General features: G+C 43.5%; 1 protein-coding gene and 1 long non-coding RNA gene across 4 annotated transcripts in view; one reads left to right on the top strand and one right to left on the bottom strand.

Moving 5' to 3' along the window:
• The window catches only part of HS3ST4 (heparan sulfate-glucosamine 3-sulfotransferase 4), a 441443-nt gene that overhangs the window by 50493 nt on the left and 363237 nt on the right, over positions 1-27713 (bottom strand). The gene's annotated exons all lie outside the window — the stretch shown is intronic.
• Positions 26585-27713, top strand: part of LOC114674443 (uncharacterized) — a 103588-nt gene continuing 102459 nt past the window's right edge. For 2 of the 3 annotated variants that reach the window (XR_013411735.1, XR_013411734.1), the window contains exon 1: positions 26585-26822. This is a non-coding gene — a long non-coding RNA (uncharacterized LOC114674443). The remainder of the gene's footprint in view (positions 26823-27713) is intronic. The other variant, XR_013411733.1, reaches the window with a different exon arrangement.

Here is a 27713-nt window from a genome sequence, read left to right as displayed (position 1 = left end):
GTCTTAAAACAAGAAAGGTTTATTTCTTGTTTCTATAACATGGACAACGCACTTGGTAAGATGCAAGGGGATGGAGGTAAGGTTGCTCCATGAAGTCGACACCTGGAATTCCAGGATGACGGATGCTCCGCCATCTAATGAAGCCACCATTGAAATACAAAGCTCTGGGTTTGCTGCTTCAGGGTAGGGGAGAATGGAAAATTGGGTACCAGCTCTTAATATCTGTAGCATGTACCATTTTTAATTGATGTAAACAAGTCACATGACCATGCCTAATTTCAAGGAGGCTTGAAGTGTAGCAGGAGAAAACAGGAAAATATGGTATTCATGAGTAATGTCTCCCATAATATTATTTACAAATGAGGACATGACGGTGCAGAAATGTTAGGTAACGTGCCCAAGTGAGTAAGAGTGGAGTCTAGACTCAAAATCCAGTATCTCTGATCCTATCACTTGCTCCCTTAAATATGTGATGATCTAAAAAGTAGACAAGAGTGTCTCAGGAAGAGAAGGGAAAAGTTAAGACACCTTTAAATGGTTAAAGAAACAGAGGGTAAAGGCAGCAAGCCACTGAGAAATAACGGAAGACCACGTAGTTGCAACTGCAGCCTGGGAAGTGTGGCTCTACGAAGAATGGCTGTAGTCGTGTCATGGTTTAAATAATTGTAAGGGAACATAAAGGTGATTGACAGAAGAGGATACCCAGAACACATCTCCATAGAGGCTCTGTTGTAAGACTCCTGTGAAATTCAGTTACTTTCCACCTCCCCTCCCATTTCAAAGAATGCACTCCTGGCCATGTCTGGTAGCTCACGTCTGTAATCCCAGCACTTTGGGAGGCCGAGGAGGCCTGAGGTCAGGAGTTCGAAACCAGCCTGGCCAACATGGTGAAACCGTGTCTCTACTGAAAATACAAAATTAGCCAAGCGTGGTGGTGCATCCCTATAATTCCAGCTACTCGGGAGGCTGAAGCAGGAAAACTGCTTGAACCCAGGAGGCAGAGGTTGCAGTGAGCCAAGATTGTGCCACTGCACTCCAACCTGGGCAACAAGAGTGAAACTCCATCTCAAAAAAAAAAAAAAGGAATGCACTCCCTAAACTACATGGGGTCTACCACTACTAGCAGTTCCTAAGTGGCTTGTTCTCTTTCTGGCCTCCAGGTCTTGATACACATTATTTCCTCTAACTAAAACGTTCTTCTAATTTCTTCACCTGGATAATTTCTCCTGGTCTTCAGGGGCTCAGCTTAGACACTGTCAATCCTGTGAGCCTGAGCAGTTTTATGCCCCACAGTGGATCTTGTAAGACATGATATACTTACTTTATCAATGGACAGATTGCACAGGATTTGAAATGCCTCCACTAGCACAAACTCCTCAGGGGCCCAGCCTGGGACTTTTCCATCCCTGACTCTTCAGCAGCTCACAGAGTGCCTGGCACCTTGGAGATTCTCAATAAATATCTGTTGAGTGAATTACTATATTTAGAAAAGCAAAATCCTGTGGCTCAGTGCTTCTCTAACTTTGATGCGTCTAGGTATTATCTAGGGATAGTGTTCAATCAGATTTTTTTTTTTTTTTTTTTTTTTGAGACAGGGTTTCACTCCCATTGCCCAGGCTTGAGTACAGTGGTGAAATCTCAGCTCATTGCAACCTCTGCCTCCAGGGCTCAAATGAGTATCCTGCCTCAGCCTCCCAAATAGCTGTGACTACAAGTAAATGCCACAGCATCCAGCTAATTTTTGTATTTCTAGTAGAGATGGGGTCTCACCATGTTGTCCAGGCTGGTCTCAAACTCCTGAGCTCAAGTGATCTGTCTGCCTTGCCCTCCCAAAGTTGATGAGATTACAGGTGTGAGCCACTGTGCCCAGCCTAAAATCAGATTTTGATTCCGTAAGGCTGGGGTGGAGTCTGTATATTTCCAACAAGCTCTTAGCTGCTGGTCCATGGACTCACTTTGATGAGCAAGATGTTGCAGATGCTGTTGATCCACTCCCCAGGTCCTCTCATCTCACCATTCCCACTAAAGCAAACCTGATCAGTAGCAACGACCAGCATCTGTAACTCTCTGCTTGAGGTCTTTCTCTGGCGGCTGGAGTATATTGGGTTTATGCAAAATGGAGGTGCCTTAGAGTTAATGCTCCCCGGAAGCAGTCATCAACCAGTGACTGAAGCATATTGTGAATAAATCCCTCAGCTCCTTCGTCCCTTGGCTGGAGTAGCCCTGAGACATTCTCCACTGTGTCTCCCCCAGTTTCTCAATGGAATTGTGTTTCCGTTGCCCACATTGCTGACCTGCTTGATAGTGCATTTGCCATTTGCTTTCCTGCCTTCTCTATCTAACTTTCATGCCTCTATTTGTGTTTCCTGGGATCAGTACTTAAATACGCCACTGGTAATCACACCTTTCTGGCTGCTTTCAGGGGAAACGAGTTTAAGTCAGGTCCTTAAAACTTTAGCTGTCTGCTCTGTCTGTCCTCAGGCTTTCACCACGTATCCATTCATTCATTTATTCACTCCACAAATGGGCAAGTAATGAAAGATCCATCAAAACTTGAAGGTAGAGACTAATTTTATTCTCTTCTGTGTTGCTGTTTTCTAGCAGCAAAGGAGGCAAAAGTATGCCTCCTAAAAGTGTTGGTTGGTGAGGGAAGGAAGGAAGGAAGGAAGGAAGGAAGGAAGGAAGGAAGGAGGGAGGGAGGGAGGGAGGGAGGGAGGGAGGGAGGGAAGGAAGGAAGGAAGGAAGGAAGGAAGGAAGGAAGGAAGGAAGGAAGGAAGGAAACGAAGGAAGGAAGGAGCTAACTAATCTGTCCTGACTCCTCGAACCCCACCTTGAGCAAGGTGGGTGGAACTCTCCAAGCAGAGGTGAAGAGCATTTCTGAAGAGTAATAGAGTTTGAGCTGTCAGACAAGTTCAAATTTCCTTTCTTCCAATTTCTCCCCAGGGTACTTGAATTATCTGTGCCTCAGCGTCCTCATCTTTAAAACCAGGCTATCAATGGGACCTCTTTTTTTGGTAGAGTTATTGTAGAGATCAAATGAGATCATGAATATTGGCTCCCCAAAATGTGCCTGACATGTTGCGCTCAGAACGTAGCAGATCCCATTACTGTCAATGTTGACACTGACTTCCTCCATTAAGTCCGCTCCCGTGCTAAAGCCTTTAAGACTGTCTGAAATAGAGTCTAGAACAGAGACAGGTGGCAGATCTAGATGCACAGTCCCCAAAAGGAAGCTCCCCTTCCTTCCTCCTTAATGTGAATGGCTTTGCCTGTAGCAGCAGAGGTTCTGCCTGAGTTCAAATCCTTGCTCTGCTACTGGTAACTCTGGATAATTACTTAACTTCTCTGCACCTCAGTTTACTGAATTTGTATAACAGGGATAATAATGGTGCTTTATAACACTAATGCGATTGTGATGTTTAAATGGCATAATGCATACAAAGTGCTGGATAAATAGTAAGGGTGCAATAAATGTTTGCTGTTGTTATTATTATCATTACCGTAATTATTACTAGACCCAGGGAAGCTACAGGGCTTTCAGGCAGTCCTGCCAGAGTCTGCTCCTAAATGTATTCAAGAATACAAACTTGACTACTTTTCCTTGACTGCCAGCTTTAAATGAGCTCTTCATTTTCAAAGGATACATTTGATACGTTTGTGCATTTGCATGCTGCCAAAAGCCCCCTGTGGCTTCTGTAAGTCCAGATTATTCTGTTTATTCCTTCAGTCACAGCTGTCGTTTATCCTGCGGAGGCAGTTCGTTTATTACGTCTCGGGCATCCCAGGCGCCTGCTCAGGGTAACCCTGTAAACTATATCTGCCTGCCTCTGTCACCAAGTGAAATGTTGACAGTGGCACCCACAGTACTGGTCACCAGCAAAGGGGCCTGAGAAAATGTCGGGCTGAGAAATTCCTGGGAAGAGCCCCTTCTTTTCTTCCTGCCAAGCACCACAAACAGCGAGAGCCGACTGTTTCGCTATCATCTTTCTGAATTGGTACCAACAGCTGCTTTCACCCTTGTACAAGACAAACACCGTCGTTTCCCTGTTTTATTATTAACACATTCTGGCATAATTGCTTGGGCTCTCAACTGTGACCTGTTAGAGATTCACTCAGCCGTGGAATTTTCAAGGGGAATACAGCATCGTGGTTAAAGACTGCAATATGCATTTTTCCCAACCAAATCTATTTGCCTGTAAGCCCTCAAGTCAAATCTCTTGTTGAATTTGTTCAAACATAAATTAATAGTTGAATTTACATAGATTTAATGTCTTATAATCTTTCTGGTCTGGGAATCTATATTCAAGACTAGATGCATGAGCTGAGATATATTGTGTTTAATGCTGAAAATAATTTTAAGCCCTCTGAAGCCCAATCCTCTTGCACATTACTAAATCAAAGCAGCCAATCCGTTCAAACAAGACCACACAAAACCTGCTGCTGCCAACTAATAAATACACATTTAGGATTTGGGCCATATGCATGGGTCTATTTTTTTTTTTAAATAAAGCGCAAACAGGCTTGGAGTGATGGCTCACGCCTATAATCCCGGCACTTTGGGAGGCTGAGGCAGGTGGATCACGAGGTCAGGAGATCAAGACCATCCTGGCTAACACGGTGAAGCCCTATCTCTATTAAAAAATACAAAATAATTAGCCAGGCGTGGTGGTTAGCGCCTGTAGTCTCAGCTACTTGGGAGGCTGAGGCAAGAGAATGGCTTGAACCCGGGAGGCGGAGCTTCCAGTGAGCCGAGATCGCGCCATTGCACTCCAGCCTGGGTGACAGAGCGAGACTCCACCTCAAAAATAACTAACTAAATAACTAAATAAAATAAAGGACAAACAGCTTTCACATCCCAGCCCACAATGACACAGACACTGCTCATTTTTTTTTACATATTTTTTGAAACCAAGTTTTGCTCTGTTACCCACACTGCAGGGCAGTGGCACAGTCATAGCTCACTGCATCCTCAACTTTCTGGGCTTAAGTGATCCTCCCACCTCAGGAGCTAGGACTACAAGTGGGTACCACCACACCTGACTAATCTCTTTTTTAATTATTTCTAGAGATGGCGTCTTGCTATGTTGCCCAGGCTGGTCTCAAACTCCTAGCCTCAAGCAATCCTCCTGCCTCAGCTTCCTAAAGGGTTGGAATTATAGGCATAAGGCCCTATGCCCAGCCACACGGTTCATTTTTGAGGCTTATTGAAAGTGCTTAAGATAAACGTCCCTTCAATAATATCTACATAAATGTCATTTGAATGGACCACATTCATGCATGCTACCAATACTCACTGGGTCCCCAGGATACCATTGACCTGGGAACTGGACATCCAGCAGTGAACAAACCAATGAAGTTTCTGCTTTCGTGGAGCTGACATTCCAAAAGGGGACTGATAAGAAAATAAACACAAATAAATGTGTAACATGTCAGGTGGCAATAAGTGCTTAATAAGCACAGTGGAACAAGGCGTTAACTTTTGCTCCTACAAGAAGGCATGACGGCAATATAGCCTATTGTAAAAGGTGATCAGGAGCTGAAAGACAGGGGCAGAGAGCCATGCTGATCTCCAGATACCACAAACTGTTATCAACATGATGCGGCTGTTCCTCCCAAGAGGTGGGGCCTATTTCTCTGTCTCCTTAAATCTGGGTTTGCTACTGATCAAAGCAATGTCACGTAAAGTAAGCATGGCCAATAAAATGTAGGAGAATGATTTTGTGCCAGTCTCTGACCCTGGGCCCTAAATGGCCTTGCAGTTCCTGCTTTTATTCACCATCTTGGAACCCCAGGACCACCATGATGGAAAGAGACTGAGGTGTCCCAGTGAACAGCCAGCACAGTGGCCAGACAAGTGAGTGAGGCACCATGGACTGTGGGAGGACTGCAGCTGCATGAATGAACCCAGGTAAGTAGAACAGAAGAGCCGCTCCACAGAGACATGCGGAATAATATATCAGTGTTGTTCTGAATCATAAAGCTTTGGGACATTTTGTTATGCAGCACTAGCTAGCTGCAACATCAAGACAAAAAGTGTTCCCAGAAAAGAGAATAGTAATGTCAAGATTCTGAGGCACCTGTATTTGGTAAAGAGAGATTCAGCAAATCACAAAGTGGCCATTGTGGCTGAAAGAAAATGTGCATGAATGTGTGAATCCTCAACCACTCTGAACAATTTCTAAGGAATTCAGAGTGCCTACTCTGTGAACCCTTACAAGCAGTGGCTACTTCTGTTTCCTACCATCCTCACACCCCAGTAGCTGCTATCAATTGAGGTATAATTCTTGTTACTTCAATTAATCCTCATGGCAGGATTTTCCCAGTTTAGAGATGAAGAAACTGCTAGTTTCTTTCCCAGCTAACCAAATCTACCCAGCTAGTGAGTGGAAGAACCAAAAACTGTTCTAATTCTAAAGCCCATGTTTTAATCACTATGCTTCCTTAGCTCCCAACCCTTATCCCCCACCTTATGCTCATTGGCTGGCATAGTTTCTCCCAATCCCACTCTTTTCACTGCAGGCATTCTTGTAGTAATAATGAGCCTAAGACACTCTAGAACAACACTTCGATTAATGCCAACAATTCAGCCTACCTGAATGTGATCTTTCAGGCACAGCAAGTCTAGCTCAGCCAGCTGGATGGTTTGAGTCCACTCAAAGTCACTGCTTTAGCCAAGTTAACCTAAATGCTGTGCTCCTACCGAATTGCCAGGATGCCTGTCTCCCTCTACATTGAACCCACGCAGCTACAAGCACGTTATGCCTCTCTCTCATGTTATTCCTGCCCTTAGTTTATCGTCTGTACCTGCAAGTGCATTGTACTTTAACAAAGCTTGTATGCTCAAGCCATAGCCGCCAATAAAACCAAGAATTCTAAGAAGGTGCAATAATTTAAAGTAGACCCATAAAACTGGCTGGTCTGGGACTGACTAGTGGTAAAGGTTGAAGAGAGTTCTTTTTTCTTTTTTCTGTGTGTCACTGATGGAGAAATGGATTATACTCAGAAAACAAAGGCTAGGGACGAACTATTAAATTTGTAGTTGACAATATATAAGCTTCATAGACATCCCAAGGAGGAATGCTGAGACTAACCAAGTTTAAGATATTGAAAATTATTTCAAAGAAGGGAATGTCCAATATTGCAGAAGATCATGTATTCTTTCTAGTACTGAAAAACCAGGCTGGCGTGGATGAATAATTGAGGCGTTTGAGAATCACAGGAATGCTCTTTGGGAATGTATCAGGCAATGTATTTAAGAAAAACAGATTCCAAGCATATTTATACCCCAGCCAGCAGAGAAAAGGATGTAAGGCTCATGGTATATTATTCCCTGAGCACTTCTATCCAGTTTACTGTCATGTTCCCCAAAGTGTACAGACTATTTGTAGAAAACTACAAAAGACCACATCCTGCAATGAGGTATGCATAGCACCTGTTAGATTCATAACTAGAAATAACAAATTCCAATGGAAAATACTCTGTTATTCATTCATCATTTCAACAAGCCTTTCTTGAGCATTGATTATTGGATCGGCTCCACACTGACTGCTAGAAATACAGCATTGCCCCTGTTCTCAGGCAATTACTACCTAATCAGAGGAAGAGACTTGTTAATGATGCTCATAGAGTGCTCTGAGTATTATGGGAGATATGAATGGGTGCTTTGCAACCGCCCAGGAGGTTGGCTGGCCCATATTGCAGGAGAGAGAGTCAGGAAGAGGGTTGGTCTGGAAGAGTTTTCTGAACTTAATGACACTAGGTATGAGTCTGTTTTTTGAGATGGAGTCTCGCTCTGTCGCCAGGCTGGAGTGCATTGGTACCATCTCGGCTCACTGAAACCTCTACCCTCTCGGCTCACTGAAACCTCTGCCTCCCGGGTTCAAGCGATTCTCCTGCCTCAGCCTCCCAAGTAGCTGGGACTACATGCGCATGCCACCATGCCCAGCTAATTTTTGTATTTTTAGTAGAGACAAGGTTTCACCATGTTGGCCAGGCAGGTCTCGATCTCTTGACCTCATGATCTGCCCGCCTCGGCCTCTCAAAGTGCTGGGATTACAGGTGTGAGCCACCATGCCCTGCTGATGTGAGTCCTAAAGTAAAATTTAGTCAGACAAAGAAAACAGGGACCGACATCCCCCAAAGTGAAAAGCTTGCTTGAAGCTCAGAGTCGGGACATGTGCATTCATATATATGGAGAACATGGTAGTTACAGGAAAGCAGGCAGGAGATAAAATTAGAAAGTCAGAGTGGCCAGGTAATACACTGCATTGTGTGTCAAGCCTGGGAGATAAGGCTTTGTTTGAATGGATGCCAAACATAAAAAAATGCTAAGAATGATAGGGATATATTAAGGAATATATATAATGATAGGATACATTAAGAATGATAGGAAAATATTCAGTGAATAAACAATGTATTATAGGGAACCAGCCTCTTTCTCTTTCCCGTTCCGTCATTTGTAGTATGTTGGCTTTTGTCTTTGGTACCTATCACTCACTGCCAGATGGATGCTCCAGCTCCAGACATCACAGCAACATTCAAAACAAGAAGAAGGAGGGATAGATGCAAGTGGCATTGGCCCTTTACATCTCTTTATCAAGAAGTCAAAAACATTCCCAGCCTCCAACAAATGTCTGCTCACCTCTCAACATCCAGAACATGCCACAAGGTCCCTACCTAGTTTGCAAAGAAGGCTGGAAACATATTAAGCTTTTCCAGCCATAAGAAACAGGAAAAAAAACAATGTTTGTAAATGGTTTAGTCAGACAACAGAACCTGATGTGAAACTTACAGCAGAATTTTCATTTTGGAAGATAAAAGGGAAACACTGCCAAAAGCTGTGGGGAAGCTACAGGTTTCCTGGCCTCAGAGGGTCCTGAGTATAATGATGTGGGACGCGGAGGGAGCCGCTTGGAAATGCTCCTTCACGTAAGCAGAAGGCCTTTTGTTCAGAAACCGGAAGGCTGAGGGGGATTACTAACATATTCAGTAAGAATAATCAAACCTGGAAAAATAATGCAAGGTCTTGATGGCACAAGCATGGACTTCTCTACCAATTTCTGTAATTTTATAGTAATATTCAAGTAGCGCATTGGAGCTTACAACATAAATAATTATGCTTTGTCTTATTCAGTCCTGTGGTAACCCAAGAGGTAGGAAAACTAGATACTCAGGAACTAGAAGCAGTAAGTCTTCCACCCAAAAGTGACACAGGTAGCAAATGTCAGAAACCAAATTCAAACCCAGGATATATGGTACCATATCCCCAGCACCACACTATCTCTTTGACAGAATAGCAAACAAATGTAATGATACCTACAGTGTGTTTGATGCTGTAAACATATTTAGATGTTAAGAGTAAAAGTTCTGACCAGGCCCGGTGGCTCACGCCTATAATCCCAACATTTTGGGAGGCCGAGGAGGGAGGATCACATGAGCCCAGGAGTTTGAGACCAGCCTGGGCAACATAGTGAGACCCTGTCTCTACAAAAATACAAAAAATTAGCCAGGCATGATGGCACACCTGGAGTCCCAGCTAGTTGGGAGGCTATGGTGGGAGGGTCACCTGAGACTGGGAGGTCAAGGCTATAGTGAGCCAAGAACATGTCACTGCACTCTAGCCTGGGTAGCAGAGTGAGACCCTATCACAAAAAAAAAAAAAAAAGATCTGAACTCTCAAAGCATGATAGATCTCCAAATTTGCCTAATCTTAAAAAGTTTTCAAGAGTAATTCTGACTGCACAAATTTGAGCCTCAGCATTGACACTAGTATCCAATGTCCCTGTAAGAGGGGGCTGCATTCCTTCTAAAGGTTGCTGTGAAGTGGACATAAAATGGTGCATCTAACATGCTCAGCACATCGTCAGGCATAGAGGAAATGCTCAATAAATGTTTGTTGATTAAAGAAACTGAAAAATAGCAAGAATGGTAATGCTGTTTACTATGTGCTAGACACTGTACTAAGTCGTGTCATGTATTAACTCATTTAAGCTCATTAGATAATTCATCATATTTGCCCCATTTCATAAACATGCTCTTTTCTCTTTTTAAAAGATGCTTTACCTAAGTAGATTTATTTTTTTGTGGAGATTTACTTTTCTACTACAATGAACAACTTTTTGCTTAATGCGAACAAGTCATCAGAACCACCAAACTCAATGATCTTGAAAGTGTCTCTTAGTAACTAGACAATGAGAATTTTCTAAATTTTTCTGATTTTCTTCAAACTAAATGTCTTGTTTCCATGGAAAAGTTATAGGACAAAGCACTAGTGTTACATTACTATTCTAGGATCTTATCGTAAAATACACACTCTACACAAAAAAATAATTCAAAGATTTTAAAGTGTGATAACCACAAAATAAGAAATATAAAAACTGATTGTCTATCTAAAGACAACCTAAAATACTGAAGAAAAATATTTCTAAAGAGTTGTCCGGGGTGCAAAAACACACCTTTAGCCAGTGCACTGTATTGACTCTCGTGTATAACAATGGGATGTTACTCTGTTTTAGGTACCATCTTAAATTTCTAAGACTCAGACCACCACCATGCATATATCCCTGCCAATCACAGGGCTCTAGAGATTCCTAGTCTGATGCTTGGTACCAATTCTGATGCCCTGTGTCCCACACCAAAGCTATCACCAGCTCATCCGCCAGAGTACACAATTCCAGATGGCAGGTGGAAGATGGAACATCGTTCTTCTAGATTGCCTTGCTCTCCTAAAAGTTAAGACCCCCTCATCTAGAACCCTAAGAAGTCTGAATCAGAATAAGCCTAAGAAATAGTTCATTCAAAAGTTTTCTGAGAGAGGAGAACACAGAAGCCCAGAAAGGAAAGGCATTTGCTGAAGGCCACACAGCATGTGAATGGCCCCTGTGGACCCAGAACCCCAAGTTTCCCGGTGCCAAAGTTTTACATGACTCTGTGCTGACTTTCTCAAACTGTTCTCCCCTTCATGTGTAATGATCCTTCCTTTAGCTGCATCAAAATCCAAAGATAGGAAAAGGCTACTTCATAGATGTGAAGGGCCCATCGGAGGAGGAGATGGGAGAGTCGTTTGGCCCAAGTCATGCACTTCCAGTTGGCTCCAATTTGAGACCTCTCATGAGTGTTCCAAATGCGGTGATGCACTTAGTTATATGCTAACATGACAGGTAGAAGAAAAGGTGCATTCCAGGGGAGGGACTAGGGTGAGGGAAGTGAAGCACCTAGGATACAAAATTGAAAGAAGCGTGATCCTGAGAGTAAGTGAGAGCCCCCTTCAATGTTATACCCTAGGAGCTTCACTTTCCTCGTTTTGGTTCCAGCCCTGGTGCGTCCTACAGCCTCACACTTGAGTCTTGCAACCGGCCTTTGGTGTGTGACTAATGCATGTATTTTAAAATAAATCTTCTAATCATCATGTAAACAGTGTGACTATATTGCATCGAATTTTTTATTAGGAAAAGCATTAAATGTAAGCAGTGGACAGATGCCACCATTTTATAACCTTGTTTTGCCATGTCATGATTTATTAATATAACAAAAGCCTCAGAAAATGCAAGTGCCCTGAACTTCTCAAAAATTGAGATGCGTCGAAGCACCAAAATACTTCTTTTTCCCTCTGGAGTCTGCTTTGGACTTAGATTCCTCAACCCCTTGCTTCCTGTCCTCCATCTTCAGTCCTAAAACAGCACTTTTTGTCACAACCCCGCAACCCCTGAATTCCCAATTTCCACAGCTGCTTCCCCATCATCTTCCAAATCTGACCCCTTTCTCCCTCACCCCTCACCTCCTCCCAGGGATGTTTTCATAGTGGGTTCTGTTTTATGTGCTCCCTCCTCGCATCACAAAGAATTTCATCTACAGGGTTTGTGGAGCTCCATGTAGGGACGCCTATGGGGCTTCATGCATAATTAATGACAATTCAGCTACACATGTTTTCTATTAGCAATTCAGCCTCTTTTAGGACTTTTTAAAACACACTTTGCAATTTGCCAAAATTCTGAGAGACATTTATATAGGAAAAATTCATAAAAGCACAGAATGTCTGAGGTTTCTGGAAGGAGGCTTTAATGAAGAATTTCTCCCTAGAGGAGCATTCCCTGAAATGCTTTCTGCTCTGTACCACAGGTTTCTCCAGATGAGTAGGAGACTAAATCGCAGGTCTCCTCAAAAACAATGTCAATGGAATGCATTTTCCAAAAAATGGTCCCAGGTTACCATAACAACCAAGGTTCCAACATCATGTTGACTAACTGCAAAGTGATATGATCAGGAAGACCAGAGCAGAGAACAAAAGTATCAGGTTGCTATAGCAACTGGATATACAGAAAATGGAGTTGTTTCAATAGGGAAGTTTTCAATGCAAAAGTACATGTAGAAGCATCCTTCTACGGTGAACGATCATCCAGGAAATTTTTACATTACCCAAGAGCTGTTCCATCATTTTGTTTGGATGCCAAAGCTCTAAGACGCTGTATAACATACAGTCTGAAAACGTAGTGACTGTAAACAACAGCCATTTATTTATCTTATGAGTCTGTGGGCTGGCTGGGAAGTTTTGCTGAACTGTGCCAAGTACAGGTTATATTAGCTGGGCTATGCTCATAGGATTTCAGCTGGGCTTGTTCTGATGTCTGCAGCTGGGAGCTGGCCACTATAAGAAGGCATCAACCGCGATTACTTCACTTTGTTCTATGTAGTCTTTCATCCTCCGGCAGGTTACCCTGGATGTGCTTTTATGGAGGAGCAAGGTTCCAAAACAAAGCCAAATCTCAGAAGATCCCTTGGTGCCTAGGATCAGAAGACCCCTTGGTACCTGGGCTCAGAACTGGTAAGTGATCACTTCCACCACCTTCTATTTGCTAAAGCAAGGAACATAGCCAGCCCAGATTTGCAAAGTATAGAAACAGATACCATTTCTTGTTGGGATAGGCTGCAACATCCTATTTTAAAGAATGTGGGCTGGGTGCAGTGGCTCACGCCTGTAATTCCAGCACTTTGGGAGGCTGAGGCAGTTCGGTCACTTGAGCCCAGTAGTTTGAGACCAGTCTGGGCAACATGGAGAAACTCTGTCTCTACAAAGAAATACGAAAATTAGCTGGGCATGGTGGCCTGTGCCTGTAGTCCCAGCTATCCTGGAGGCTGAAGCAGAAGGATCACTGGAACCCAGGAGGTTGAGGCTGCAGTGAGTTGTGACTGAGTCACTGCACTCCAGCCTGGGTGACACAGTAACACCCCGTCTCAAACAAAATACATAAATAAAGAATGTAGATATTGGCAGAAGTAGAGAATTGGGGTCATTTTTGCAAACAATGTATCAAGATGCCAACATTTACATATAAAACACCCTTGAAATCATACACGTGGCCGGGCGCGGTGGCTCAAGCCTGTAATCCCAGCACTTTGGGAGGCCGAGGCGGGCGGATCACAAGGTCAGGAGATCGAGACCACAGTGAAACCCCGTCTCTACTAAAAATACAAAAAATTAGCCGGGCGCGGTGGCGGGCGCCTGTAGTCCCAGCTACTCAGGAGGCTGAGGCAGGAGAATGGCGGGAACCTGGGAGGCGGAGCTTGCAGTGAGCCGAGATCGCGCCACTGCACTCCAGCCTGGGCAACAGCGTGAGACTCCGTCTCAAAAAAAAAAAAAAAAAGAAATCATACACGTAAGTTGGAATGCAAAAATGAAACAATTCACCTACATATTAAAAGGCATTTGGCTTCCAGAGAGCAAAACAATATCAAAAAAGGCCAAAATACATCTCGTATGCTAGATACAGTTTCCAAGGATGTATTTTCAGGATTTTGTACTTGTTCTTTAATTTCAATCCCTTCCTTTAAAACTGAAAAGTCGGCCGGGCGCGGTGGCTCAAGCCTGTAATCCCAGTACTTTGGGAGGCCGAGACGGGCGGATCACAAGGTCAGGAGATCGAGACCATCCTGGCTAACATGGTGAAACCCCGTCTCTATTAAGAAATACAAAAAACTAGCCGGGCGAGGTGGCGGGCACCTGTAGTCCCAGCTACTCGGGAGGCTGAGGCCGGAGAATGGCGTAAACCCGGGAGGCGGAGCTTGCAGTGAGCTGAGATCCGGCCACTGCACTCCAGCCTGGGTGACAGAGCGAGACTCAGTCTCAAAAAAAATAAAATAAAATAAAATAAAACTGAAAAGTCAAGCGACCACTTGAGCCCCAAAGGGCATATAATTGAGGTCGGAGATGAAATTGCCTGAAATGTTCATTCACCTACTCAACGGAGAGGGGAAGTTTAGGGAGGTGATTAAAAGTGTGGACTTCAAAGTCAAATGGCTAAGGTTCACATTTTCTTTCACACTCTGAGTGGTTATGTAAATTTGGGGAAGTCCCCTGATGTCTATGGTGCTCAGAACCCTCACCTGTAAAATGAGGCTAGAATATTATTCTATTTTATTGATCCTAAGATCTACGTTTAACTTTTTAATATAGCTGACATTTGGTGTACCACATCATTGATGTCATGTCACAGTCAAATATAAAATAGTTTTGTGTCCTACAACTGATGGCATCTTTGGGTCACTGAATGTGGCAATGCCTTCCTCAGGGGACTGGGTTAATCTGTGTGGACTGATTAGAATAATGTCTGTCCCCAGTAAGTACTCAGTAAATGTGAATTAGGAGGAGGAGGAAAATACACCTTTGGAATACATGCTGAAGGGTTATACAGGTAGATATGCAAAGTACGTGCATTCAAGTTGTACAGAGTTTGAATATTTGAAAGTGAAGCACAGTTTAAGTCTATTCCAGGATTACACTAGTCTGTTCTAATGCTGCTAATGAAGACATAGCCAAGACTGGGTAATTCATAAAGGAAAGAGCTTCAATTGTGACTCACAGTTCCACACAGTTTGGAAGGCCTCACAATCATGGTGGAAGGCAAAGAAGGAGCAAAGTCACGTCTTGCATGGTGGCAGGCAGGCAAGCGAGACCATGTGTAGGGGAACTGCCCTTTAAAAAACCATCAGATTTTGTGCCCTTTATAAAACCATCAGATTCACTACCATGAGAACAGCATGGGAAAGACCCGCCCTCATGATTCAATTACCTCCCACCAGGTCCTTCCCATGACACCCGGGAATAACGGGAGCTACAATTCCAGATTTGGGTAGGGACACAGCCAAACCGTATCAGGGATGTTTTCTTTTCTGGAGATGTGAATAAAGCTGAACTTCCCTAATTATTGGTTAGTGCCAGCAGCAATTTTTCTTGACTTTTTATTTAACATCAACCCTGGGAGGACAATTTCATTTTCCCAAGTTAAGAAAGAGAAAACAGAATCAGTGTGGTGGCACGGGGGTGGCTGGGAAGGAGGGGAGGGAATACCATACTTAGGGTCACAAACTCAATTAGTGGCAGAGAAAAGTTACACCCAAATATCTTTGGCTCCAAATTGTTTTCAGTCATCTCCCTTGGGACATGACCTAGCAGAGAAGGGGACCAATGGATGACACTATTATTTTAGTGCTCAGAATGATGCATTCAAAATGAGGAGGGGCAGCAAATCAATGCTGATTCAGAACTTCTCTCTAGGAGGTGGTTGGAAGCAGCTATTTTGTTGGACTCAGGGCTGGAGACTTTGAAAATAATATTTGCACAGGAAGCATGTTTAGATATTTTATTTTTATTTCAATTGCATTTTGTTTGGAGGGTACGTGGAAATGTTGTTAAGTAGAGATGATGAGGGACAAACTACCCCTCTGGGCAACCAGTGCAGCCTAAAAAATGGTGCTTAATCCCCTCTACCTCTCAAATTCCCATGCACTTACAAGGAACCTTCCTACCTGATCTAGCTCCTGGGAGTCCTCATATGACTCTATCTGTATCTGCAGTCCTGTTCCACGGCACAGACCCTGCCAATGATTATTTACTACATAAAATTTGCTGATGCCTACACAACCCCACAGGAATCCATTCCATATATAGAACTGATGTCCACAGAACAGATGTCCCTGAGCATTGCATACTGCAAAGGGATCTCCTTCCTTTGGTCATAGAAAGAATGTAGAGTGAGGCTCTCATTCTAAAGTGAGATGCAGGAAATCGTGTGGAATTCTGCGGTGCCAATTAGGCGGGAGAAATTCAGCACTTTATTCTACCTGCTCTTCTGCAAGTGCACACTGCCTTTCTGTAATTAACCTTTCGAGTGTCTCAACACTGCAGCTGCTGTTGGTGAGTCTCATTTACGTAAGCGACAGGTTTGTGTTGGAAGTCACCCAGGTTTCTTGCAGATGCTCAGAGAACGAGTAGATGGAAAGAGGAAGAAAAGAAAGAGAGGGAGAGAAGGAAAGAAGAAGGAAGGGACTGAACGGGGAACAGATTAAAACTTTTCGCCTTTGTTCATTTCTTATGTAGAATGTTTCATTTCCTCAAATAACAGATAGTACAAAATGATGCAGTGATAATAGTCTTGCTCTCAAGAACATCATTAAAATGTTCCATCTCTCTTGCAAGAGAATACTGTTCCTCCCACCTCTTTACAAATTCCTTTTTAAAAATTTTGGGCCAAGAAAAATAAGTTTTATATGATAGACATGTAGGACTTCCTTTATCTAATAATTAGCTCACACCCCTTGTATTGTTTGTAAAAACTCTTAACCGTCTCTGCTTTTACCCCACATACAGGTGTTCACGTCCTAAGCAAATCACTTACAAAGCAAGTCTCCTATTGAGTTGTCTTACTCGTGCCTGGCATTTTAGGGTTCATAGTGAAGACCACTCTTTTCTATGAGATTGTAAAGATATGGCATATCATACAATGGGCAGCTGCATGGATCTCACGTCCACCTCTTTTGAGTAACATAATGTCATAAAAATGGAAAGACATGTGTCTTATTAACGTATATGTGATGTGCAATTATTTTGTCGTCCTGTTTTGCTCTTTTCTATCACAACTAAGAAGCCAGTGCAGGTTTTGGAACTTGATCTCTAATTTTCCTCTATCTGAACTTCTCCATCTAGCTTGTCAGTAGTCTAAGGTGTGATTCATTTCTTACTTATATTCAATCTCCTGTGACTAGGCTGGTGTACAGAGCTTAGAAACTAAGAATTCTCAATAAATGTTGAAATGCATGTGAATCATTTTGCCTCCTCTCCCTCTTTATCTCTTACTTTGTGGTTTACTCTATGCTGACTGTCCAACCTTACTGGACCACATTTTATTTTTATCTTTTTTTTTTACTTTTATTTTGAGTTCAGGGGTACAAGTGCAGGTTTGTTACAAAGGTAAATATGTGTCATGCAGGTCTGTTGTACAGATTATTTCATCACCCATTTATTAAGCCCAGTACCCATTACTTATTTTTCCTTATCCTCTCCCTCCTCCCACCCTCCAGACTCTGAAAGGCCTCAGTGTATGTCATTCCCCTGTATGTGCCCATATGTTTTCATCATTTAGCTCCCACTTATGAGTGAGAACATGTGGTATTTGGTTTTCTGTCCCGTGTTAGTTTGCTAGTGATAATGGCCTGTAGCTCCATCCAAGTCCTGGCAAAGGACATGACCTCATTCTTTTATATGGCTGCATAGTATTCTATGGTGTATATGTACCACATTTTCTTTATGCAGTCTATCATTGATGGGCATTCAGGTTGATTCCATGTCTTTGCTATTGTGAATAGTGCTGCAATGAATATATGCATGCATGTGTCTTTATAATAGTATGTTTTATATTCCTATGGGTATATACCCAGTAATGGGATTGTTGGGTCAAATGGTACTTCTGCCTTTAGGTCTTTGAAGAATCATATGAATAAAAGCTCAACATCATTGATCATTAAGAAATGTAAATCAAAGCCACAATGAGATACTATCTGTAATGTATTTCACTTAACCTCAAATTCACTTTACTGGTGATCATGGTATGAACAGCCACATAATTAAGACTACAGTCCTGCTGGGCATGGTAGCTCACGCCTGTAATCCCAACACTTTGGGAGGCTGCAGCAGGCGGATCACCTGAGGTTGGGAGTTCGAGACCAACCTGACGAATATAGGGAATCTCGTCTCCAATAAAAATACAAAATCAGCCTGATGTGGTGGCGCATGCCTGTGATCCCAGCTACAGGGGAGGCTGAGGCAGGAGAATCACTTGAACCTGGGAGGCGGAGGTTGCAGTGAGCCAAGATCACGCCATTGCACTTCAGCCTGGGCAACCAGAGTGAAACTCCATCTAAAAAAAAAAAAAAAAAAAAAAAAAAGACTACAATTCTAGCTCCTGCCTCTGCTTCCAGGCCTTCCCAGTCCTGGCCTCCACCATAAATGTTATCTGAACTACTCTGGCTGACTTCAAGTTTCTCCTGAATCTGGTCCTATGTACCCTGTGTTTTTCCCACCAGTCCCTAAATCTTCCGTGACATCTACGTGCTTCACTGTGGCTTCTGCACGATGCTCAGTCCTCCCTCTGGGACTTCGCTGGTAGTCTACCCCACACCTAGCAAGCCTCCGTTCTGCCATCTATACCCTAAGCACCTTGCTAAACACTAAGACAGTATTGGAAACTTTTTCTTTTTTTGATAGGGATTAAAGGTAACTAACATTTAAAAACCAAGTTTAGTTTAAAAGATTTTCATCATCTCTTGCAAGGGTGGAAGATTTGGCTACACTGGGCATTCCCTCCTATATGACATCTATTGGAGAGAGATGAACAATGGCTGCTTTCTTAAAGAGGGTCTGTGCTCTCTGGCTCACCATAGTCCCCATCACACAGACACCCCATATGTGGACAACGGCCCCATTTACTCGTTTATGTTACCTACCTAGCTTCTTATATATTTTAGTCGTGAACTTAATCGACTACCTAAGATCTAATTTAAGGCCATTTCCTCGAGAAAGTGGATCCTGACAGTGTTTTAGTTGTCTCCCTGAGGGAGTAGAGGATGTTAATTATCAACATGAATGTCCTAATTTACTGGAGTTTACTAGTTACCCATGGCTTTGTAGCATCTGGAGGTTCATGACTGGCATCCAAACAACACTCTGTGTCCCCAGCCCATGCAATCAGCTAGGATGTTTCACACAAGAGAAAGGTTGTATCAGATGCCCTTTAACATGCTTGCCAACTTAGCTTAATATGGTTCTGTGAGCATCTCCCCTACCCATTTTCTTTCTTTATTTTTTTAAGAGACAGGGTCTTCCTCTGTCACCCAGGCTGGAGTGCAGTAGTGCAAACATAGCTCACTGCAGCCTCAAACTCCTGGGCTCAAGCACTCCTCCCACCAAACCTCCCAAGTAGCTAGGACTATAGGTGTGCACCACCACACCTAGCTAATTTTTAATGTTTTGTTTTGTTTTGTTTTGTTTTGTTTTTTCAGTAGAGACAAGGTCTCACTATGTTGCCCACGCTGGCCTCAAGCTTCTGGCTTCAAGTGATTCTCTCACCTCAGCCTCCCAAAGTGCTGGGATTACAGGTGTAAACTACCGTGCCCAGACTCATTTTCTCCTTATCACACATCCATGACAAGGCTGAGCATGGTCTCATTAGCTGAAAACAGATAGGACAGACAGGGAACAGACAGAGGCTATAAATCAACCAGTGGAAGGGGTTGGGGAAGATGTTGGAGATGATAGAAATGCTTAGATCCAGCTCTGGGTTACAAGAGAAAGTCAGACTTTCCCAGGAACTCTGGGAAGTATGGAGAGATTCATGCGATGAGCTCAGCACAGGACACCAGAGTGTCCTGGCATCAGCAGCATGAGAGCAAAGTATGAGCCTCGACAGCAGGAATCATGGCAGGGCAAGCATTTAGAAAGTTCATTCTGCTCTTTGACCAAGTATTGGTTAAAAGGAAAGCAGTTGAAACTGTAACCAAAGGAGGCATATGCTTCCAGAAATATCTCATGAAAAAATATTGCAAGCAACAGAAGTAGCTGTTGGATCGGGCTCTAAAGTGAAGGTTGAAGAGATTCAAACAGTTAGCATGAAAGTTGGTGATAAAGTTCTTCTCCAACTTTGGTGCCAGAATATGCAGTGAAAGTTGGAGATAAAGTTCTTCTCCCAGAAGATGCAGGCACCAAAGTGGTGCTAGGTGACAGGAATTATTTCTTATTTAGAGATGGTGACATTCTTGAGAAGTATGTAGACTAAAATAGATCACTATTGAAATCCACATGAGCTTGTGCATTGCACTGAAGTTCTGAAATCTTTCATCATGTAAATAATTTTCATGCCTCCCTTTTATAATAAATGAATTATATCTAAACAAAAAACAAACAAACAACAACAAAAAACAAAAAAAAACTATACCAATAGTCCATGATGCATGGCAATGAAGATGATTCCAAAACAGAAGAAGGTGGGCAAGGATGCAGGCATTGGGCCAAGGTTCAGGTACAACTGTTTCATCCCTGGGATCAAAAATGGATGAGTAAGGCAAAGTAGGTCCTCATCTGATTGACAGCACCCAATATGTTATCATGGCAGAAATCTAGGTGAGAGGAACAGGCAAGACTCCCACTGATTAAAGTTTAATGTGCCCCAATCATGTTGCCAAGCACTGTTGACTAAGTTGTGTCTACCCCATTTTATAGATGAGAAGACTAAGGCCCAGAGGACATTAAACAGCACCTCAGAACTGGATCCAAGAGTTGAACCAGCTCTGTGTCTGATTCCAAAGTGTCTTTCTCTAAATGCTTTGAGTTGGAAGAAACTGGGTTTGAATTTGGACTTAGGGAATGCAGCCCTGAGACAGAAATTTAATGGCTGAATAATGGGCATGTGCTGCTTCACCCACTCAAAGCTCATTCATCTTTTTCTCCATTTTTAGCCTACATACTTCAGGTAGAACTCCATCAGCAACTCCAGATGGTGGAACACATGATGTAGCCTAGCTAGAATATTTCACCGCCCTGGCCACAGAATGATTCATTTCAGGATGAGCACATGACCTAAATCAGTCCAACTAGGGTGAATCTTGACCTTTATAGGAGCCACTAGGAGAAAACAAAAACAAAAATGAAAAAAGCAAGCTTCTTTTCCCTTTTCCCTATGGAACTTGAATAGGAGAATTTGAAGATACAGTTGCTGGTTCCATCTTGCCATCATGAGATTCTATCTGGTCGGAGAATGAAGTCAACACAGATATCTGAGCCCTGAGATTAATAAAGAAAAAGAAACTGATAAACAAAGCCTGATGACATCATGTGAGCCCCTGAGTCAAGCTACACTTAGAGATGGAATAACTTATCCTTTTCATATTCCTGAGTTAAGAAACTCCCAGCCACTTAGACTAGTTTGGTTAGGTTTTGCGTCACTTCCAATAAAAGTCCTACATTAATTCTGGACAAACAGTAAAGTCAAAAGTAGGCCAAGTTCCACAATTTCTGGCCAGGATTCTTAAATCTACCCCCCTCCTGATCATAATTGTTCCTGGTGCTCATGTGTAGCCAAGATGGTTGGGGGGGTCAAGGAGAGTTTGAAGAAAGAAGAGATGTGGAGACTTGGAACTTAGTAATCCTGGCTATTCTCTGCCATGACTAACACTGCACTGTAAGCCAGGACCACGCCATTCAGCAATAAGTATATGCTGCATAATGAGCAATCTCCTGTTAAAGGAAGACAACATATTTTCCACAGTCATGCTCAACTAATTTATTAGTGCTTTTTGAGATGGCAAAGAGGCATCTGGCTAAAGTAGTCTGTGGAAATGATTTAATTTGATTGAGGAAAAAAATAAGAAGAAAGATAAGAAGAACTTTGACAAGTTTCTACATCAAACGCTGTTCAAAACACTGCATCACCATAGGGTTGGGATGTGTGTGCATTTTGCCATGAATTTGCTCAGAAACCGGTAATAGAGAAGAAATAAACAAGCCCTTTAGAAGATGGGAACTTGTAATAAGTGAGATTCTTCAAAGATCAAAGACAGCATTTGTCTTACTAAACATCTTTATAACATACTGAAGATTTACTGTAAAGTAAAAAACCTCAATATGTGGATAGCAGTGAATTCTTCCAGTTAGTGAGAAGCCAGAGGAATTGGAATCCCCAGCCAATCAGTAATTAATGACTGAGGAGTTCATTACAAAATCCCAGCCAATCAATCGCAGGGTGGTACTTGAAATGTTGCGGGCATTTCTAGACCAAAGAAAACTAGAAATTGCTGCTTTATGCCTCAGTATGGTGTCTGGGAGAACACCGAACACATATGAGGTGCTCAATCATTATAAAAGTTTTTATACCAGATTTCAGATGACCTTGGCTATCTCCCACCTGAATGGGTGATTGCAGAACTATGCTGAGAAACAGTCCCAGTCCCTGTCACAGCTAAGTGTCAGTGCAAAGATTTATGAGCAATGTCTGCTATGGAAAAACAAGCAGAGGTCAATGAAAAGATGACGAGTATCTGAAGACTGTAAAATGTTGAGCTGTTGGATAGCAGGAAACAAGGAAGTCAGACAGCAGTGTACTTCAGCAACTCAGTGGCCACCAGCAAGTCCCTGGAGCAAGGGAGTAAGACGAGCTGGTGCAGAGTTGAAGTTAATCTGGTGGCAAAGCTTTCAATGAATGTATCCTTGCTGTTCATCCTACTTTATCAGCTGTGGACATCCCAAAGACTCCAGTAAAAGGACAACATAGGTCAAGCTCGAACGACTGCACCTGCTTCCTGGGGCTCCTGAGTCCTCTCATGTCTTAGGAAGCTTGAGCAGTTATCTAATCTTTCTTCGGGGCAGGGCTGGGTTTCTCTGATTTGACCATAAAGAAACTTCTAATGCACAGACTCAGGGTTCTGACAACAATCAAAACAATCACAAGTAAAAATAATAGTAATAGGCCTGGCGCGGTGGCTCATGCCTGTAATCCCAGCACTTTGGGAGGCCAAGGTGGGCGGATCATGAGGTCAGGAGTTTCAGACCAGCCTGGCCAACATAGTGAAACCCTGTCTCTACTAAAAATACAAAAGCATTAGCTGGGCGTGGTAGCAGGCGCCTATAACCCCAGCTACTCCGGAGGCTGAGGTAGAAGAATTGCTTGAACCCAGGAGGCGGAGGTTGCAGCGAGCCAAGATTGTGCCACTGCAATCCAGCCTGGGCGACAGTGCAAGACTCCATCTCAAAAAAATAAAAATAAAATAATAATGGTGATAATAATACTAGAGCATTTGAAAGACATTAAAATGTGTTCACCTTCCTGGAGTAACCCATTTAATCCTGTCAAAATCCCAGTGAGGTATCATGATCGTGATCTTCACAGATCAGGCTAAAAGGGTTTCTGTGTTCTGCCTGCTTCACACGGTCAGAGGAGGATAGAGATGGAAACTGGCAACTATTAGTCATGCTGTTCAATCAATGAATTAGTGAATGACGTGGTTAATTTGGGTTTTCTCACCCAAGTTTTCGTACCATGCCTATTTTTCCAGTATAGGTAGCTAAGGGACCCTCTCCTCTCTACTTTATTTCATTCTTAGGCATAAAAGATAATGTTTTGTGAAAATGGTTTTGCCTTTTCTGGCTTGGTGATTTTCTGTAAGCAAATCAGATATCACACTCTGTGATCAATATTGAAGAAAAAGAGAGAGGAGGGGAGGGAAGAAGAGAGAGAAGGGGGACAATGGTAGGGAAAGAAAGGAGGAAGGAAAAAACAGCCCAAATACAGCCCCAACTCATTTGCCATCCTGAACCCCTGGACCTGCCACTCTGACAAGGCCTCTCCCTCGCCTCCACTCTGCCATGGCCTTTTCCCAGGTCCCAGGTTCTGCCTATGTCTTATTCTTTGAACCTGAGGCTTAGGATCGCTTCTTTGGGTTTCTCTGCTTGATCACAACTTGAACTCATCTTTTGAATCACATTCTTTCCACCTCCCTTGGCAAGGTATGACCCTCAGGCCTCCCACCTCAGTCCAAGGCTTCAAAGCCAGAACCCACCTTCCTCCCAGCTCCCAGGTTGGAACTGGGACAATGAATGGGGCCGGGAAAATCATCGTCCCTTGAGAGTCACTTATGTGAACTGATCGTCAGGACACCAGGAGCCAATTCAGCAGTTCTGCTTCTAGGACCTCACCCATTCCCTTTCCCTCTCTAGGCCTGTTTCCCTATCTGCACCGGAAAGAGATTGAGTCAGGTGTTCTGACGGTGCCTCCAAAGCCAAGATCCCAGAATATCTGCTTCCCTGTGGAACAAAGTAGAGGCAAAGGATACAACAGAACCAATTTCTAGCCGAGTAGATTCGCCTCTGCCCTGGGGAGTGAGAGGGTGCAGCAGAAATTCAGCAATTCTTTAGCACTGGCCCAAGACATGATGGACAGGGAAGACTCCTGTAATCATGAGGCAGGAGAGAGCACAATCCATTAAGACCTTTTAGCCACAGCCTCCACAGAGCCGTTCACCTCCTGCTGTGCCTGTGAGCCATGTCACCCCCAGCGTTCTCAGCCAAGGAGCTCTCTCCTGCTGGCCTCTTTAGCTCACTCGGGTTGCTGCCCTGCCCTAAAGCCCACATTTAAGTCAACCAAAAAGACTGCAGGAAGAAATGCAATCTAAAAATATTAACATCCCTTTGGGACCTGATTTCTTTTTCTTCTTTTGACAAATGGAAAATCCCCAGGGGTTGTTCTGAGCTGATGCCCAGATACTGCGCAAATAACAGGCCATGGTGCAGCCTCTGGCTCAGCCCCTTTCTCCAACAGATGAGGAAATTAAATTTCAGAAAGGTTTGGTCACTTGCTAGGAATCACACAGCCACAATTACCTAGCTCAGAGAACATGTATAATGCAAAGATCTAATGGGGCTGTTTTCCTTGCAACAACTTGTGTTGCCTCCCGGTTGGCACCATTCAATCTGACTACTCCATCAGGACCTGATTAAATCTCAGAGCAGACTTCTCAGACTGCCATCAAACTCGATTTTAATTCTCTCTCACGTTTTCTGAGTAGGACTGTGGCCTTCTACCCTGGCCCCAGTAAGATGTTTTCTGAAACTCCTGTAATACACTTCACAGTAAGATGGAGGCTTTTACCTAGCCCAGACCTGTATCTCTCTTCTTCACACAGACAGATGCAGGTTTAGCTCTACCTGCATGACCACCACAAAGGCAAGGAAAAGGAATGCTTGGCAAGAAATGCACTAGCTCACTTCTTTATTTATCCTTTGAGACAGAGCCTCACGTTGTCGCCAGGCTGCAGTGCAGTGGAGCCATCTCGGCTCACTGCAACCTCCACCTCCCAGGTTCAAGCAATTCTCCTGCCTCAGCCTCCTGAGTAGCTAGGACTACACATGCATGCCACCACACTCAGCTAATTTTTGTATTTTTAGTAGAGACGGAGTTTCGCCATGTTGGCCAGGATGGTCTTGATCTCTTGACCTCATGATCTGCCCACCTCGGCCTCCCAAAGTGCTGAGATTACAGGCATGAGCCACCGCACCCAACCTGCACCAGCTTTTAGAGTGATACATGTCACTTCTTCCTACATGTCTTTGGTCAAAACAAGTCATATGGCCACACCTGAGTTTCAGCATGTGGGGATGATCCTACCATGTGCCCTGGGCAAGAGAACCAAGTACCTGTGAAAGACCCTACCTTTGGCCACAGAAAGGTGTTTGCTCTCCTCTTTAGCAGAGAGTCTTGGATAAGCTTAGATAAGTTACCCAACCTCCCTGAGACTCATCAAGTGCAGGTTGAGTACCCCTTATCCAAAATGCTTGTGACCAGAAGTGTTTCTGATTTTGGACATTTTCAAATTTTGGAATATTTCCTTTATGTACTTACTGGCTGAGCATCCTAAATCCGAAAATCCAAAATCCAAAAATGCTCCAATGAGCACTTCCTTTGAGCATCACATTGACACTCAGAGTTCCAGATTTGGGGGCACTTGGGATTTTGAATTTGGGGATTTGGAATGCTCAACCTGGACCAATTTTACAAGGTCACAGTGAAGATTAAATATGAAAATATAATGTGAACTACTCCACAAAGTATACCTATCCAATTATAAATATGTATACATTTTATTATAATAATAATGATACAGATGTTGAACTTGTCATTGCTAGGATATTTACATAACAGAGAATGCTGAGCTGAGGACAGGTTGATCTGCATTGTCATGAAAAATTTTTAAAAACAACAGATAAACACCTATGTGTCATGGTTCATTATTGTGGTAAACACAATGATGTCCTTTGTGATTTTTTAGGAGGTTGGGAGCAGGGCAGCGGCAGGGAGAAACTCTGTCTACCGTGTAAGAGGCCGCTAATAGCACCCACCAGTGTGCACACATTAGGTAAAGATCAGTCAGAAACATCCACCTCACACTACAGGAAAAAGCACTGTTTAAACACACAGGTTTGCTGCCTTGCAATGGCTCTCAGAGCACTTCTGTGCCCTCCGCTCCTGACTATGGATTGGTGGAACCCACAGCCACAATCCCAATCCTCAGCTCAGAGACTCTCTTGAAACTCTGGACTCTGATGGGGTAATTACCACCAAAATAATGACCTGGTGCTGACGCACTCCAGTTGTCTGGACGGGGGGAGAGGATAAAGACGACTAAGATGGCGCATTTCCGGGTTCTTCATCACCAACTTACCCGCGCGCGGGAAAATGCAGCCCACGCCCGGGAAAAATACAAACCAACTGCGCAGGCGCAACATGGCGTCCAATCAAGGAAACCAAAACTTACCTGGCCGCACCTAAAAAACGCCCCCAACACGCCCGTGTCCCGTCTATTGCCCTCCCACTCCCAAGCCTTAAACAAAAAAGTCGATCCCGGCAGGCGCGCGGCGCGAACTTCCTCGGCCCCTCCTCATATGCGAACCTAGAAACCTGGCCCAAAAACGCCGGAGCAACTTCCTCGGCCTCCACCGCCGGAAACCGGTAAACTTCGCCCTTTCTTCCTTCACATTGGCTAGCTAATAACGTTTCTTTTTTACCTCGCCTACTTGCCTTTTCTCTGGCGCCTGCTCTGGTGGTCGCATAAAACAAATCACCAGTACCCAGTTCTTATCTTCCCATTTCATTCTGCTGAAGACAGCCGTTCTTCTTGCACCAATGGTTTTCTGACCAATAGTTCTCAAAAACTTCCAACCTGGTCTACTGGCCACTGGTTCTGACAGTGAACCACTTACTTCCCCGGCCCCTTGATAGAAATTGAGAAGGATTCATGGGAAACAGATGTTTAGCTCTTGCCTTGTTAGGTAAACTGAGTCGATTGGGAGGGGAAGTTCATTTGAATGGAGGAGAGTTGGCTTCCTTGTGAAAAACAAGGAATCTTAATTCATTCTTCTCTCTCTCTCTCTGTTTCTCCCTCTCTTTCTCATGCAAATGAGGATACATTATGATGTAAATCCAGCTGGTAAAGTATGGTGTTGTGTTTATACCCGGAGGAGATTGTTATCAAATGCCCAGTGAGCCTGAAGCATGTCGACAGACAAGCCAGGTCATTGAGAACCCTTGGCCCAAACTGCAAAGCTTCACTGCCCAAATGAATCAAATCTATCAGGGGGTTAGCACACCACTTCTTTCTGGTCAATGTATATTCAGCCAAGGTGAGCTACAATATATCAGCATATTATTCATCCCAAAAACACTTAAGAGGAGAGGAAAGAAAGTAGAGCTTCCATATGCACCCACATGCAATGGTTCTACAGAGTAGAAGGCATTTAGTCAGGGGATAGGGACTAGAGGTTTACTGGATTTGAGGACTTTAAAATAAGAAGTCTGAGGATTATTATGTAGGAAACTTTTCTTCAAAACTAAGGGTTGGTG

This window comes from Macaca mulatta, chromosome 20, assembly GCF_049350105.2.
Source record: "Macaca mulatta isolate MMU2019108-1 chromosome 20, T2T-MMU8v2.0, whole genome shotgun sequence".
NCBI lineage: Eukaryota > Metazoa > Chordata > Mammalia > Primates > Cercopithecidae > Macaca > Macaca mulatta.
Note: the sequence above shows the minus strand (reverse complement) of the source record. Positions and strands in the feature narration are given on the sequence as shown.